The following is an 18,446-nucleotide window of genomic DNA, read 5'->3' on the forward strand; positions in this document are numbered from 1 at the left end:
TGTTCTTGTGGAGATCATTTTCTGCAGATGGGAGATGCTGACCCTGCTGCCGGCATCTCCACCAGATCATCCCCGGCTGTGGCAGCCACCACTGTCCCATGGCTCATCTGCCGTTTTTTGAGCAAGCTGTAGGAAGTGGCATGTTCTTGCCATACTAACACGAAGGTTTTGGAGGATGAAGGTTTAATAAAGACAGGATTTGTATGGCTCCTTTTCCCCTAAAGTTAAGGGATTTAGCAAGTGTGGGAGTGTTGAAGTGTCTCGGGAGTGTTGGAATGACTCGAGAGACATGGAGCTGGGTGTTCCAGAAGAGCTGGGATGCAAACGTAGCTGGGAGCAGAAAGCAGAGGATTCATTGCTGCTCCAGCCAGCACAGTGCAGTGCTGAATCCTGGGGTCTAAAGTGCTTTCTTGGCTTTCCCTCCTGGTGAATCCCCTGGGAAGGCAGCAGGCACTAAAAACATTCAGTGTGCAAGTGCTCTGAGGCACTGAGAGCCAGGGCTGTGCAAGGTGTGTCTGCCAGCCCCCTTCAGGCACACAGGCCTGGTGTGTGAGTGTTTTCCTGCGAGGGGATCCCGGAGGACATTCTGGGTCAGTTTTCCAGTGTGGTGGGGTGGGATGGACACTGAACAGACCAGCCCAGCTCCCTGACGCAACACAGCCACTCTTGTGTAGCTCCTGCCCAAACCTGCAGACATGACCAGATCCTGTTGAGCCCCTTGGGGTGCCCCTGGCTGTGTCCCACTGCACAGAACCATCACAGGTACCCTGAGGCAGAAGGAGCAGTGCCACAGGCATCCCTCGCCTGCTCACCAGGAAAAAAAACATTCCTGGCAGTGCTGGGAGCACCACACCTCCCCGTGGCACTGGACTGACCCCAACCCCAAGCCTCTCCACCTTCTGACCTTGAAGAATTCAGCTCTCCACTCAAAGCTAGTATTTTAGTTCAGCCTCTTATTAAACCCTTAAGAAGCCTAAAATTCAAGCCTGACCAGTCCAGCAGCCTGGGGATGCTGCTGCATGGGGCCAGTGCTGGAGGATGTTGCTCCACCTTTCAGGACTAATGGGCACAGGCACGTGGCTCCTGACCAGGAAATCCCTTTTGTGTTGCTCATGAGCTCAGGTTCCATCCTGCTCTGTGGGGTCCTTCTCTCAGGCTGTCAGAAAGCTGGAAGGAAATGCCAGTATTTAAAGTTTGTATAAAATGTATGAGAGGAGAGAGAGAAAGGGAAAAGCCTCCTTGAGTCTTTGAGCACCAGTGCCTGTGGGAGGCTCCAGGGAAGAGCTGGGGGATTGATGCCACCTCCAAAGCCACATGGCTGTGGCCAGTGGCTGATGTCAAAGATTTCCTCCACATGCAGACAGGAGGGAAACAGCATTTCCCACAGACACTGGCCCAGGAAGCAACACAGAATCATAGAATCATTAAGGTTGGAAAATACCTCCTAAGATCATTGAGTCCAACCAAGAAGCTGGGAACAGACGCACATCGGCTGGGTCTGAGACCTGCAGGAATTCTCCAGGGCTCAGGGATGGATCTGGGGGACACTTGACAGCCCTGAACCAGTGTGAGGTGCCCATCTCCCAACCTGGAGTGAGGATGAGAGGTGCAACCCCCGAATCTGCAAACTCTGCAGCTGGACGGACACCATCCAGCTCCTGGATCCTAACAGGAGTCACAGGTGGTTGTGTCTTGCTCTGCTAACAGGGGACAAACAGCAGCAGCAGCCAAGTGATGGCATGTGGCTGCTGCACACAGATTGCACGTGGGGCTGGTGCCACACAGGGCTGGTGCCACACAGCTGGCAGGGCATGAGGGTACAGGGAGCTGCACGCACGGAGAGCTGGCTGGGTGATTACTCAGAGACAGATCCTGCATCAGCCACAGCGCCCAGAGCTGCTGAGCTCAAAGGAAAGAGGCAATTGAGCATGTTCTCATTGCAGAGACTCTAGATGAGGTCAGGCAGAAGATTTAATGGGCAACCAGCTCCAGAAGAAGGAGCAAACAGCGGTGATGACGCTACTGGAATATGATTCAGACAGCAAAGGTATTTAAGAGCTTAGTTTCCACTTGTTTTAAAATAAATTAGGGACCCCTGCAAGAAATCCCCGCTGGCTATGGGTCTCAGTTTCTGAGGGAGGTGGTTGTGATGAAGGTCATGCACAGCTTTAGCCAACACCTAATGATTTCCTGCAAAAAGAAGGATTAATTGAGCTGGCACCAAATGAGCACCTTGCACCACAGGACCCACTTCCTCCACCTGAAGCACCTTGTGCCCCAGTTGGCTGTAATTCGTGCATGTGCATGAGCATGTGCATGTGCTGGGAAATTCTTCCTGTGGATAATTACCAGGAAAAGATCATGGCCAGGCTGGTACCTCTACTGAGGCTGGATGGAGCCAGATTTTAAAGGCAAGGCTGTGAAAATGTCAGCCTGAGCAAGAACATCCAGTTTAAAGCCTGTTTTAATACCAAATATTTAGTGTTTTCCCCTCCTCCAGCACTGTTTACTGATTGACTACAAGTGACCTCCAGCTGCTGTATTGATTTACAGCAGCTGTCAAAGGGCAAAAAATGAGCCCCATGCCCAGGACCTGAGAAGCTCTGAATGGAGGTTGCACAACTGAGTGAATGTTCTGCCAGCACTTTCAATCTTGGAAAAAAAAAGTCAGCTTGGGTTCCTGATCTCCAACACAAACAGCAGTGGGATTTGAAGATAAGGTTGCAGCACTAGAGGACATATCTATTAGCCAAAAAAGCAGCACAGTCTGTTTAATTCTCAGCTATTTATGGCTGGGCAAATGATATGACATTTAGGTCTCAGAGTTTAGAAAGCAAATGGAAAGTCTTCCAAGGGCTGATAGGTGGGTCAGGTTTCAGTGAGGAAACTCTCCAACTCTGGTGTTTTTCTCTGTACCCATCCCTACATCCACCTTTCTTCCCAGCCAGCCTGTCCCTGCCAAAAGGTGTTGGGGGTCTCCTCCAAACCTCTGGCTCATTGGTGGACACAGACCTGCTCTGACAAAGGCAATGAGAGCTGAATGTCCATGTTTCAGAATTAGGGACACTTCGGGATGGGGTCAAGCCTCCCCCAGACCCCTGGTACTGTGCCCTGGGGCAGGAGACTGGTGCTCATAGGCTGGAAAGGGCCACTGGGCTTGTCCCACCTGGCAATTCCTAACCCCTCTCATGTGTCCCAGACATGCAGGAGGGAAGGAAAAGGCTGGAGACAAGAGAAAGAGGGAAAGATTCCTCTGGGGGGGGGGGTTGGGGGGAGAGGTGGGTGGGCATTTTTTTCACCTTAAACTGTTCCTACAACAATCCAGTTGGACTGGATTACCTGGCATAAAAAGAACTACCCATAAAGGGCTTTGTGCCTTCTCTTTCTCCTTTGCTCTGCTCCTCACACCCCTGAGCCAAGGGGGGACTGTAACACGTGTAAAGGACATTGCTTCCTCTACTGTTTGAAATAAACAGGAAAACAACAGTAATAAATCTCCAGGATCAGATGGTTTTCACCCAAGGGTAAAAGTACTTACATAAAACATTGCTTAACCATTAACTGCAGCAGATAACCTTTGCGTCAGTCCATGGCAGGACCAGAGCACAGAAGGTGGCAAACATGGGGCTAATTTTAGAGGAGGGTTCCCAAGGGCTGGGTATGAAAACTCAGCAAGTCTGGTATAAACTGTAAGAGAGGCTAAAACTCACAGCTGAGTGGTAAATAGGATGTGAGAAGGAAGAGTGTGTGTACTTCAACAGAGGGAAGTGATGCTCTGTGACACTTTGAAGCAATCATAAGGACAGGGATGGTCCAGCTGAGGGAGTTGACTTGGGTCAAGGCCTTAGAGCTCCAGCTTCCTCACCCAAGGCTTTTAAAGTCATTTAGCTGTCCTGTGTCTGGGAGAGGTGTGACAGCCTCCTGAGACAACAACTGTTTGCAACATCAGAAGGAAAGGGTGAGACCAAAAGGTCAGTGTTCAGTGTGAGGAAAAGTCATCGGCAGTGCCCCAGGGAACCTGTGGAGATGGTCGGGGAGATGGATGGGAGAGGTGGAATATGAAGGTTGTTACTGAGATCAAATTATTCAGAGCTGCAAAACCACGAGCTGACTGTGAGGAGCTGCGGTAATGCCGAGTGACAGGATGATAAAATAGCAGATGAAATGTGATATTGATTAATATACATGGGGGGGAAGTGAGTCCTGGCTGTGCATTCCTATGACAACTTCAAGCAAGCTGCTCCCATTCCAGACCTGGGTGATCCACACATGGATCTGACGGGGGAGTCCAGCCTGGCTCTGGTGTGCAGGCAGCCCCCTGAGCAGATCCTCCACATCACACCTCTCAAAACAGCACCAGCAGCTTGATGACCTGCAACATTCCCATTAACAGGCACAAAAGCCCGTGGACTTCTCAAAATCCCAGCAGCACTGGCACGTGCTCAGGCTGGACAGGTTGCTGCCCTGCTAAGAGAATGCTCCTTGCTATTAGGAACGTGCTCCTGAGATCACCAGATAAATCTCAGCCACATCCCAGCCCCATAATATCAGATCTTGCTAAAACAGGGACCTCACCAGCATCTGCCCCCACAAGCAGCCCGTGCTGCAGGATGGACAACAGGCATGGACCCAAACCCAGCTCTGGAGCCCTGAGTCTGTTCAGAAGATCCCCACAATTCCTGCATCTCTGGTGCTTGGAAAAGATGCTGGAAATCACAAAGCTCCTTCTGGAAATGCCTCCAAGGCTGGCCTTGGCCGAATCTCTCCATCCCTGAACAGAGAGCAAGGTGCAACCAGGGTATTCCAGGGGAGCTGTGGGGCAGAGGGGGTCTCACCAGCCTCAGCAGGACTCACCATATCCTAGAACTGTACAATCATCAAAGGGTTTGGGTTGGAAGGGACCTTTAAAGAGCTTCTCTTTCCATGCCGTGCCATGCACAGGGACACCTTTCACCAGCCCAGGTTGCTCCAAGCCCCATCCAACCTGATCTTGAATGTTTCCAGGGTTGGAGCATCCACCACGTCCCTGGGCAGGCTGTGCCAGGGCCTCTCCACCCTCACTGCACAGGCAGGGGCAGGTTCTCCATCCAGCACTGCCCGAAGCACAATTTAATGACAGAGCCACAGCCAGCACCAGCACCCAACAGTGTGACACGGTCACGGCACCCACCACGGCCCCAGCGTGACCCGAGGTCTTCCTCACACGGTCTCAGCTTCCTATTTTGGCAATATTGAAGGGCAAATTTTAGAAAAAGCCCGTATCCCTCAGCACTGCCACGACGTGCGGTGGCTGGAAATGGGGACGGGAGGCTCCAGCCGCTCCCGGCGCCCGACACGAGGTGGCGCCGGGCATCGCGACATCGGCGGCGACATCGGCGGCGACATCGGCGGCGACATCGGCGGCGACATCGGCGGCGACATCGGCGGGGGCACCGCGTGGGGACCCGCTCGCAGCCTCCTCACCTGCGGCTGCCCGAGGAGCATCCTCCCGCTGAGGCTGGGCTGGCCTCGGCCTGCTTCACTCAACTGCTTCACAGACACCTGGCCGCGTAATTTGTATTATTCATTAATAAAATCGTTAATTTCTCTAAGTGGGAAGCAACATCACCCTGCCAAGCTGGGCAGCTGGGTCCTGCTTCACTGATTTCATCCTTGTCTTGTTAGCAAAACAGGATGAGAGATTTTAGGTTTATCAGGGGAAAAAAATTATCTGGTAGGGAGTGTGATAAGGCAATTAAATCCATTTCCAGAGCTGCAGGGAAAAGCCACAATGTGTAATTTATTTGAGACTTTCTCTCTCCCTGTTTGCAAATTGCACAGTTTCTAAAGATATTGGTTCAGTTACTCAAAATTATTCATTAATCTCTTCAGTGAATAATACTTGACCAGCAGATCATCCAAAAAGTGAGTATTGCAGTAACATTGCAACCAAATTCTCCATTTCTGCTGTAGTTTATTGTCACTAACAGATGTGAACGACTCAGGTAATTAACCCGGGATGAAATTCAAATTGTGTATTTGGTTATAATATCTGCAATCCTCAATTTTAACTGTGCTAGCCAGCTCCAAAGGTCACCTCATCAAGAGGTGGGTGAAAGTATCTGATCTCTGACATAATGGAATTGCTACTTTTATTGGGAGGTTTGGATTTTGGTGAGAGAGCAGCCAGTGGGCACAGAGAGTCAGCAGAAAATAAACATAGATTAAAAGGAAAAAGTTAATGGCTTTCTCAGATCTACTAATCTAACAGGTGTTATCAGCAGGATTTACTCCCAAATCTCTTTATCTGTTGGGTCTCTGATGGTGCTTTTCCCCTGAAATACCAGGTGTGGCAACCCAAAGCATTTAGGAATCATGAGTCACATCTCCCTCCGTCACAAAATTGGCTTTAAAATCCCGTTATTTCTTTTAAATAAATAAATAAATTGTTGGAGTTTTTTTGGTCATTCTTACAGTTTGCCTTCAGATGGCAGAGCCTTCCAGCAATCACAGGTTTACACTTTGCCACCACCAGCATTAAACAAATATTCCCTTCCTCAGTTTTCTTTGTGAATGAAAGTTTAAGGTCCCCTCGGCCACAGAACTTCTAAAGCTGGAGCTTTCGGTGCTCCCTCGGCCAGGACAAGGCTCCCAGGAGGGTCTGGAGGAGCAGTGTTGCCACCTAGGGACTCCTGAGAGCTCTAAAGGAGTTTTCTTCGAGGTGGGAAGCTCTGACGCGTTTCCGTCGGGTCGTGGCTGTTTGCCTGCTCGCTGTAGGTGTCCGGGGAGGGAAGCAGCTTTTGGAGATGGTCTTTTTAGCTTGGCTTTTGTTTTCCTACAAAAGTATTAGCCTTTGTGGCTCAGCACATAGTGCCAGAAATCCTCCACCAGCTGCCTCGTAAAGGCTGTCACAGCCTCTCCACCGCAGACTCCAGGAGCACATTTATCCCCAAGGTGCAGCCCTACACCTGTCACTTATCAATCCAATTTTTCATGTTTATCTAGAGAAGTTTTTCGGCAGACAAAAAACGGAGGAGGATTTGCTGCTCCCGCCCTGACAGGAAGATTTACACATGAGCAAATGATTTGTAACAAACGCTGTGTAAGATAGATGGAGCTACTCCTCTTGTTCACAAATTATTCACAGACCACGGGCTTGAAGAGGAAGAAATTTTTCCCTTGCTTTGTAAAGTACACACAGATGCATTTCTTTATTATTATTTATTACCACTTTCACAATAAAAAACACTCCAGAGAGCATCTTTTGCAGAATTATTGCAGTTTACAGGTTATTTAGTTGGCAATCTGGACAGAAAACAGGCTTGGTTGGTTGGGTTGTTTTTCCTTTCCCTTTTTTTTTTAGTAATTGCCTTGACCAGCAAGATTTTTGTCATGGGTTGGAGCCTCTGGGCATTACAAGGTCATACAGCTGAAGTTCCTGGCCTCCACTTTTCTTACCAGTCTGCTCAAGGGAGAGTATTGCCAAATCAGCCCCTGGGTTTTGCTGGGTGAGCACAGGGCTTTAAACCAGGCTCTGGGGCAAATGCTCCGGCCCGGCCCTCGGAGATGGAGCTCTGCAAGGGCTCTCCAGCACCATGGAAAAATTGCTGCTTCCAGAACTGTGTCTGGAAAGATGGGGGGTTTCTGGAGCCTCTGGGAGCTGTGAGAGATGAATAGGTAACCAGAAACAGGGGCTATGGGCAGCCTGAAGGGCTCAGAAAGGTGTTTCTAGGTACAGCCTTGGGGTTTGCTTCCATTCCATATTTCCCATATAAAGAACTAGGTTTTTTTCTTTGTGGATAAAGCTTTCTTTTCCCTACTTCCACAGCCGGAATTAAAATGTATTGCCATGTCCTTGGCAGTGCTGTGAGCAGGGGCAGATCCTTGATCCAGTGTTGTGATCCTTGTCCTGTGCTACATTCACATGGAATTTGGAGTTTTCCTTCTTGGCCAGCCACGTGAGGGAGGCAGCTCCCAGCCTGTGGTAGAGCTGCATCCTGCAGAAGTCGAGCAGTGAAATGGGCACTGCCACTGTGTGCCTCAGAAATCTAACAGCTCATTAAAAATAAACAACAAAAAATATATTTTACCCTGAAATCCAGATAGTGCCAGGTGCTAACAAGGTCACTATTCAATCCCTGCCTTCATGGCTCATATGTTCCAGATGTGAGCACATGTCCACGTTCTGTATTGATTGGTGCAAGTCATGTAACACATGTAAAACCTGCTGGCCTGTGAGCTGAGCAAACACACAATTGCTCTGTGAATCCATTACTGGTAGGAGCAGGTGGGTTCCTTGCCTGAATAAATGCATTTCAAACTCCTCTAGGTCTGCTTTCAAAACCACCACTTTGTTTATACAACACAGCACAGCCAGGCTCCTACACCTTCTGCTCACCAAACCCTCCCTGCCCTGGAGTTCAGGTACTTTCATTTCTGCATAAAGAAAATCAGAACATGAATATGTTTTTGCAAACATAACTAATAAAAAAGAAATCTCTTTTCATTTGTAAATAGGAGTAAAGCATTGTTTACATTCAGGCACTGTTAACTGGAAGCATCCACAACACATCACTCTCAGGCACAGCAGAGTAAGCACAGAATAAAAATATCTCTAAAGACCTGGATCTGTAAATGCTGAGTAACTTTTCACTCTGGAGCAGAAGTGCCTTGAAACACAATCATTTTATCCCATCCTGCTGGACCTGCACATGGGGGATGGCCGGAGTCAGAAATAAAAAGCTGCTTTCCCTTAAAAACCCCAGTGAGGTGGGGGAAAGCACGTTGTTGTTCGCTTTGAAGGTGCTTGGGTGGGTGCTGCTCGTTCACCTGGGGGGGCCCATTTCCGACACGACCCCAGAGCCGGCGGCTCCCCAGACACGCAGAGAGCCTGTGCGGGAGAGGAGGAGGAGGAGGAGGAGGAGGAGGAGGAGGACAAAGAGGAGATGCTCGCGTGGCTCTTCCGCTGCCTGCGCCGAGCCGGAGCCCCGGCAGTCGCCAGCGCTGGCACACGGGGGCTCTCAGGGGCCACCTTCGCTGGCAGCCACGGGCAGGAGCTGACGTGGCACCCCGTGTCACCTTGTCCTGTCCCTGTGCCTTCCGCAGGGGGCGGGGGCCACCTCCTTCCTCGTCCTTGTATTCGCTTTTAGGGCTCCGAAAGAAAACGAGCCGGAGAGCCCGGCAGGGCAGGGAGGAGGTGGAGGCATTTCTCCTTCCGTAGGTTTTTCCTGTTTCTTCATTTCCTCGTTTTCCCCCTTGCAGTCTCTTCCCCGACCTGTTGAAACGTGGCTACCGCGGCACGATGAGGGAAAACTGCGATTTTAACGTGTGGAGCTGTTAGAATTTTAAGTAAGTGCTTTTTAAAAAAGCCCAAAAGAACCCAGAGGAAGAGAGCATGTGCCCCTCTCTGCTCTGGCCGTCCCTGGCAGCTCTCTGCAGACACCCTCCCACCCTGGCAAAAGGGAATGTTTACACTTGTCACTTATATTTTTAGTGCATCCTAGTCCCAGCCGTGCCTCAGCACAACCTCGTGGGCCAATTGCCACGGTGGAAGGCACCTCCCAGCAAATGTTACTTCATTTCTGGAAGGACTGAGGAAAGAACAATCCCCAAGTGAGTCCTGGCAGGAGCTGGCTGCAGGTCCCCATTTCACCCGTCCTTCAGGTTCTTCCAGTTCACGAGGACAAGGTGCACAGCAAAAGCACTTGCTCTGCAAATGGCCTTCCAGCACCTGACCTCTGTGAATGCAAACAACACTTAAAGCAGCTAAGTGCCATACAGACCCCTCACCCCAGCCTGACAGCACCACAGAGGGACCATCAGGGTAAATCCACTGGGGTTTGGTGGCCCTTTGGGGTCTGTTTCTAAAAGGACCTCAAAGAGTTACAAATAACAGTGACCAATTTCCAATTTTCCTTCATTTTTGTCTCCATTGGCTTGTCCCTGTACTGCTGGGATGTCACTGAGCCTTGAACAACACCCATTAACATCCTTGCTGTGGGCACAGCCCGAGTGATCAGAAAGGATTTGTGCCCCTGCCTGCAGTGCCAGTCACTGCTGTTTAGTCTCACTCAAGATCAGCTCCCTTGAAAACACCCCATAATCAGCTGTCCCCAGTTTAAGCACATCCCGACCAAGCACAGGACATTGAATGGATGGAAAGCAAATCATAATTTCCCTTTCCCCTGCTGTGGGAGGGATCATTCACAGGAGAAAAGAAGTCCGGGGTTCACCTCAGCAGGCGATGTCTGGCTCTGCTCCATCCCCACCTCAATGCCGGGGAAAGTGATGCCACAGTGGGATTTTCTGAGGATAAAAGCCTGTGGGTGATTAGGAGGTGCTTTACAACAGCAGTGGTATCATAGGCCCAGGTCAGCCAGAGCTCTCAGGCAAGAAGGAAACCTCAGAGCTCCTCTGCAAGACACAGAAATGGGGTTATACCTTGTTCTGACCGGGAATGGGAGCCCAGAGAAATCAGAACTGCTCCTGGAAGGCAGGAGTAGGAGAACAGGTTATATGTTCCCATTCCCAGCTCTCCACGGCACGATTTATCAAGTGGTTATGAAGAAAAAAAAAAAAGGAAAAACAAGTAAAGAAAGAAATAACTGGATAGAGGTTGTATAGCCTGGGCTCCTCTTTGTCTTCCAGCCTGTCCGGATAAATGTCGTTCTGGGAAAGGCTGGAGGTTGGATACAGCCCTCAAGTTCAGGAGCTCTAACAGGGAGTGAAAGAAAAGGTTCTGGATGAAGATAACTGCAGCAGTTATATGACTAATCCCAACATCTTCAGACATTCTCCCGTCTGCCTGTAAGAGTTATGTGATCCTAAACGTCCTCAAGGGAAACAAACCCATTCTGACTAGCAGATGACTAACTGCTTGCAAATAACACAGATATCTTATTATACAGGACAAAAGACCAAAATATCCAAGATGACAGTGCCCCACAGGAGGGCTCAAACCGGGCACTCCAGCACTGCTCTTTCCAAAAAGCAACTGGGAGCCGGTCAGCTCGAGAGCCCGGCCACAGCCAGAATGAGCCTTTTGTTCCAGCAAATGCAAATGTCAGGAAAGGGAACGGGCCAGTTGCCACCCCGCAGCAATGCCCCCGGCAGCAGGGTTGGGCTAGACAGCCCCAGATCTCTCTGGAAAAGAGGCAAAGTCAAAATCCAATCTCTGTAACCACTCTGGCTTTTGGAGGGAGGCACCTCCAAGCTGGGCTCGCAGCTGATCCTCATCTCAGCTTACACGGCGCTAGTTCTCTAATTCCACTAGGGAGAGGTTTGTGTGCGGAGCCCATTTGTGCAGGCAGCAAAAAGCCAAAGTCACCTAAGATCCCAGGCCAAAATGCATTTTAAGATGCATTATTAGCCACGCATTACCCCTAGCACATGCACAGAGGGAAGTTTCAGTGGAAGTTTCAGTTTTCTAAAGGAAGAAGTCTGTCCTGCATGGTTGAGGTTTCACCCCCAACCTTTACCTCTGTGAGCAGGGTCATCCTGCTCCTCATCCATCCTCCTTTTCTGGTCCTCGTACAGTGGGAGAGCCAAGTGAGTGGGACTCTCCCAACAGCAGCAGCAGAGGCCAAGAAAATCAGCCTTGAAAGGGATGCTGCAGAGAAGGAAAGGGATAAAGTTAAGATATTGCTACAGCAGGGCTGGTTAAAAGGTTTTAGTCCTGTGTTGTCATTGACAGTTAACTGTAAATCAGCAGAGGAACATTGCTCTCTAACATAAGCCCTTGTATTTTTAGATAAATACATTCCACAAATGTTTTGTAAAGGAGGTTTCTTTGCCTAAAGGATCTACTTCTTCCCAAGCCTCAGTGGTACAGCATAAACCACGTTACTAATAACAATTGTTCCTGGGTTTGTTTCTGGAACACAGATCACAAAACAGAGTTTATTTGGGAGTGTCTGTGTACTCTTCTATTTCTGTCCTTCTTATTCAGCCTCACAGAGTAAAATGGGCAACTGTGAGTCCAGGGCAGGACACAGCCCTGCCCTGGAGAGATTACAGTCTCCATCAGATAATACACTGCAAATTATACATGGTGAGGCACAGACCTCAGACAAGCAGGAGGGGAGAACAGCTTGGTTTGGGAAGGAAATTAAGAAAACCAAGTTTTAAGGGAGACCTGGAAGGAAAACAGAAAGGAACATCAGGAGCGGGAGAATTTCAAGGAATAAACAAGGTAGGAGAGAGATTGTACAGCAGAACACTGAAAAAAGGACTGATGTATAAAGATGAGATCCAGATGCTGAATTTAATCAGATCTTCTGGTATCTCACTTTGGGCAGGTCAGAGACTCCAAACACTGAATCCTTAAAACCATAGAGATACCAAACAAAAATGAAAGACAACTTTACTGACATCCGAAAGTTAACTGCCCCCAAATGAGTGCTGTCGAATAAGATGAGCCAGCCAGCCTTGCTCCCATCTCTCCAGTGTCACCAGCAGCTTCTCTTACCTGCCACCAGCCCCTGCCAGGCAGCACTGGGAGACGAGGTGGGATGGGCGGTGCAGACAGAGCAGCTTCAGCACACGATGCCTGTGCTTCCCCCTTGAACTGGGCCAGTAGAGCACCTCCCATAGCAGCTCCTTGAGGCTGTGCCTTCCTTGGCAGGCTCAGCCCAGCAGGAACAAGCCCGGAGGTGCAGCAGAGGCATTGGAGTGAGGACAGGGCGAGATGGAAGTGAGGCAAGGGCAGGGACGTTTATTAGGTCAGCGGGCACACTCAGAAAAACTACACGTGATTGCAGGCACATCAGGCTGCTTCAGATCTGAAATAGAAGCAATAACCTTAGAGCTAAATACAGGTTGAGAATAATTGTTCCGTATTAAACTTCATTATATTAATGAATTAGGCAATTTGAGAGAAAGGGTGATTGGTTCCTGTTGATCAAAGGGAGGATGCTAGCCAGAGGACAGCTGATGATGTCATTTATGGCACAAAGAGAGAGTAAGAGAGATAGGAACAATTATTGCCTAGGGATGTCTGGTGGTAGCAAAAACCATAATGTAATATGCAATCAATATCTATGTGATTTTCTACCCTGGAGTCAGGAATTTTAGTACTTGCATTGTCTTTTGAAGCAGTTCTGGAGACCTTCCTTGCAGGTCTGGAGTGAGAGGCTGGAGATGCAGTGGTTGATCTCTTACTGACTGTTCCTGTCCCTTATCAGTTTGTACAAGTTAATTTGAAATGGTTACCTGCAGTTGTTGCCACCAGCCTGCCAAATCTGTCATGCAAAGCACATGGGCAGGAGGGTGGTAGCAGGTCTCAGTCCTCCTGTGTCATTTAGAAATCTGATTCCATTAAACAGCTGGGGTTAATTGCCAGCACTTCTGGGCTCATCACTATCCCTTCCATACTGTTTCCTGTGCAGTGACAGTTCCAGGGAAACTGTGATTTCTTAAGGACCTACATTTTCACATAAATGTAAGTTCTTAGTGGACTTGTGCAGAGAAGCTCAAAACCTCTGAAATCTATTTATCTCTACACCCAGAAGATAAATTAATATGGTGTGAGATGGATTATTATTAATGATTACCTCACCATTTCTAAAATATTCTTGGAAGACTGAATCACAATTTCTCAAGTGATTTGGTTTAGCAATGCTGAAATGAATCTTTAAGGACAGCACTGTAACAGTCTAAAGGCACAAGAGCAGAACATCCGTACCCGTTACTCAAAAATGAAATAGCAATTTTCTCAAGTAAAATATGAGCTATGTCTCAAAGCAGTTAATAAATACAACATGAGATTCAATATGTAGTATTCATATACCTGCAAAGTAGGCAATTGCCCCGGGTGTTAATATTTTCAACAGTAATTGGAATTTTGCACTCCTCCACTCATTTGCAGAGGTGCTGCGTGTACCTGGTTAATCCTGAAAGACACAGACTCCTGGGCTTCAAAAACACATTGCAGTTACCTACAACATCTGAGACTCAACAGGGAGTTAAAGGCTCAAACACGGGCTTAAAATCACCAAATCTATTCTTGCTCAGTTGATCTGTGGAAGATTCATAGTTCATAGCATGGCTGTGGCAGAGCCCAGCAGCCCTGTCTCTCTGCTGGCACGTGGGAGTTTAACATCAGGGTCTAATGAAAATCAAAGGGGAATTTGTTTTAGTTTATAAAATCTGTCTGCAAATCTAATTTTGACCAGCAGCAACTTCAGTGGGTAGGCTGCTGCAAAATTTTCACGTGATTTGTACTGGAGGAATATATGCTTTCATATCTATAGAAACATCCTCAGACATTCTTTTAGAGAGTCACAACAGTCAGTATGTGAGATTTCACTGCTCCAGAGGCCTTCTGCTCCGACAGGGGGATGAATCAGACTCCACATACCATGGACAGTGAGAACCCAGTGCCTCACTTTTATAGGCATGCCTTGTTTCAAAACACAAAGGTCACCTAAGCCAGGTTAAGAGAACTGTACAACGGAGACGCTCCAAGGCCACAGAGACTAAAGGCAATAAAAGGAGGGAATGGTAGGTGAACCTCAGAGGATGTTCCTGTGGCACAGAGAAACTGGATGAAGTTCCTTATAGCAAACAGCCACGGAAAGTCTGTCACTTGCTAACAGCGGATTTCAATGGAGACAGAGGTGGAAACAACACAGAAAGGGGCAGTGGCTTGCCCGGAGTCAGCTCTGGACTGGGGTGCCTGAGCTGTCACCTATGACACCGTGCTCCTCTCTAACCTGCCACCTCTGGCTGCCATCAGCGTGGCTGAAAACTCCTGGGCTGTTGCATCACTGAGGCTGCCCAAGCAGCAAATTCACCCTGTTCCCTGGTACTGAGAGCACCTCCTGCAACTCTTCCCTGTGTTCTGACATTCCCGAGCTCTTTACACTGCGTCTTTGAAGCGAAGCCAAGCGAAGCCTGAGCCCAGGAGGCGCTGGGAGAGGGCACCTCTCCGGCTGGAGCCTTGCGTGTGGAGTCTCCCCTGGCACTGCAGCCTCAGCCTCAGAGCCGAGGTCTGAACTCTGAAAAGTGGAGTCTGGGTGAAGAGAGGAGCAGCGTGAAAGCCTGGAGCAGCACAGCAAGTAGCAAGAGGTGGTGAACAAAGGGAGCAACACAGAACTCAGTCCTACTGAGGGTGCTGTGGGAGGCAGAAAAGCCATGGTTATGGGTGTAGCAGGGCATGAACACGTTCTGCCAAGGAAAGAAGGTGGATTTCCAGGCCTGGTTTTAAAGGCATTAGCCAGTTGATAAAAAATTCTCAGAGAAGCTTGCAGGGGCACTAAACAATAATTAAGGCTCTACATTCCCAGAGTCCTCTTTTGTTTTATGCTCTTGGTAATCCTGAAGCCAAGGGGACAAGGGAATGCAGCACAATGAGCTCCATGGCTGACAGACTGCGTAAATGTAAGAGTGTCCCAAAACTCAGTGCAGAGGAGCTCTGATTCCAGGCCTCTGAAGTGCTAAATCACCAAATGAAAACTACAGCAAGTTCCACCAAAACTGCAGCCATCGATACTACAGGTTGTTTTTAACAAACCGAAGCTGACAGAATAAAGGATGGGGGTTGAGAGATGTCTGCACTGCACGCCAAGGTTTTTCTAAAAATATTTTACACCTGCCATTTGTTCCACACACTGATCATATTTTGTCTATGAGGTAGAGAACTCTTAGTACCAAAGGGAATGCAGTTTATATTCCCAAGTCTTAATGCTTTTTCCCTTCTGTAAGGCAAAACTCCTTACTACTGTCACTAAAATAAAGCCAAGAGGACAAAAGTCACACAGGCACTTCCACGGTAACAGTTTAACCGTTCCTCTCGCTGATCTTTGGAAACAGTCCCTTCAGCAGGATTTTACAGCTCTGGCAGTTCAATTTAGCAAACTTTTTATGCAACTCATGAGGGGAATGCAGCCAACTCTGAACACTCAATTTAAATCAACTTGCTGATGATATAAAAAAGAGTGCTGAACCACCGGTTTGCTTCATCTGCTCCGAAACTACCAACACAAACCCTGAGGTATTTATTCCTGAAACGTTAATAGAACAGTCTGGGGCATCAGATCAGTACATGAACTCTGCTTTGATCCCATGTCGGTCCAAAGAGCTGATTTAACAACTCGTTGTTTGGTTACTTGATAGTTCAGAATGCAGCTGGGCTTTTTGCTCCCACCAGGCTTTTGCAGGTTGGGATGTGGTGGGAGCAGAGGGTGCTGCTGTGGGATGTGGGGGATCATCTGCCCTGGATGTGCACCAGGAGATTGTACAAACAATGTTCAGCAGCTTTCTAATTTTTCATCAAGGAAGGATGATCTTTCCGTGGCTTATAGAACCATAGAATTGTTTGGGTTGGAAGGGACCGTGATAGCTCACCTAGTCCAACTCCCTGCAATGAGCAGAGACAGCTTCAATTAAATCAGGTGCCTCAGAGCCCCATCCTCAAAGTGTATGAATTAGCTGAGCTGAAGCTGAGAACTGCAGAACTTGTACTCACAGAGCTGCAGTGCCAGGCCCTGGACTCAGCTCCAGGGACCCTGGAGAACAGGACACAGCAAAGGAGCACTACTCTGTGAACTCCACCCGTGATCCAGCTTCCCGCAGCAGAAATAACTAAACCAGTTCAATTTTGGTGGCCATTACCAGACTCCTGATCAAGAGGGAGGTCTGCTCCCTACCCACAGAATGAACACAGCACAGACTGTAGCTGTCCCCTGAACCCTCTGTGCAGCCACGCTGCAGCCTCTGAGCAGCTTCAGGGATCTTAGACTGCAACTTCGAGAAGTTATTGACTTGTGCTGAATTAAGTGAGCCCTACAGACCAAAGTGCCTTGAACCTGTGCTCGAGTGGGGACCTGGGGTGAGGTGATAGGAGGCACTAAGCACCATTGAGGTGGTCACGTATTTCTACCCTTTCCTTCACTGTAAATTAAAGTCACCTTCCAAGGTTTAACTCACACTGGTAGTTCTAAGGAAGCAAATTACATGTTCACATGAGAAAATACAAGAGAACTTGCACCAAGCAAACACTTCCTTTTCCTCCTTTTTATGTCCTTTCTATCCAAGCAAGTGCATTTACCTGACAGCTGAATACTGGGTGTGCACAAGTGACACCAGCGATTGACCTGGCACTCGGTGAGAACAGAATGTTGCAATGTAAATGTTTGATCTTAGAAATTCAGCACCAAACTTCAGCAGAAGATAAATAACTGGGTGAAGCAGACTGAACACAAAGCAGGCATCTCTCATTCCTCTAAGAAGATTAAAAAATCATTCACGCTTAAACGTTGAAAATCATTAAAACATTAAAAATCTCCACACTTGCATTGAGAGAACTTGAAGCTCTTTTTCTGACTTGTCTCCTTGCAAAGCACCAGAACCAAACCCTGCTTGTCAAATCTTTATATCGAAAGGTGCTGCAAAAAATGTGTGCTCCAAAAGATTTTTCCTTGCATGGTCCTTCAGACCCAGAGCTCGTTACAGTGGAAGGGAACAAATCAGCCTGGGAAGAGGATAAGCTCACTGATCTTTAAAACAAATGATATCAGTTTAAATCACAGGAATAGAAATATTACAGAACACATGAAGAGTCTCCACTGTCAGAGTTGCTCAACCTCTTGGGCAGTTTAGGTATTAGTATCATGCTGTAAATAGTAAAACAGTAGTAAATCCTAAAGTCTAGGCATTCAAATAGGAAATACACAGAGCTGGCATTCTCTGTTTTCCAACAATTGATCCAGCATTTTTCTAACTCCTCTTAAAAGTAAAATCATCCACTTAAAATGAGGTACCAAATGATGCGCTTTTAAGGCCGGTGCTGTCCGCGGCTGTGCCGTGAGTGGAAAGATAAACCAGATGGCAAACTCAGTAAAAGGGAGCCAGTTAAACAGAGACAGATGAACGCCAAAAAAAACCCTTCTCTCCATTATTGCTTTTGAACTGGTTGTCATGGCACTGGAAATGGATACCACTGCCAGCCTCCCACCTCTGCCCGGCCAGCTCTTCCCAGCCTCTGCCCAAAGCGGGGAGCTCACCCTGGTGTGAAAAGCACAGGCTGCTGCCACCACAGCTCCACTCCCACCAAAGAGGGGGGGTCTGCGTGGAAGTTGCACCTTTTGTCACATCAAGCGCATCCAACAGGAAAAGACTGACCTTGGGTCTCAAATTCCAGTGTCAGAACACTGAAGTTCAGCTCATTTTAATCCTGTGCTCTGTCTGTAGCTCACAACTCACTGCCAAGAGCCAAGGACTATCCACTTAGCGCTGGGTCTCTGTATGGCTGGAGCTGCCATGGAACATAAGCTGACCTTTGTCAGATTTACACATTAAAGCAGTTTCTCTTCCCTTTGACAACGAACTTTAGCAAGGAACACTGTTTGCTGAGCAGATGGAAAAGAGTAAGGGATGCAACTTCAAAATAGCCCTGGAAAAACTGAGTTGTTCTGTCAGCCTCTGAATTCTTTCCCCTCCCACTCCCATTTGATTTTTGAGAATCTATT

Source organism: Corvus cornix, chromosome 18 (genome assembly GCF_000738735.6).
Source record: "Corvus cornix cornix isolate S_Up_H32 chromosome 18, ASM73873v5, whole genome shotgun sequence".
Lineage (NCBI taxonomy): Eukaryota > Metazoa > Chordata > Aves > Passeriformes > Corvidae > Corvus > Corvus cornix.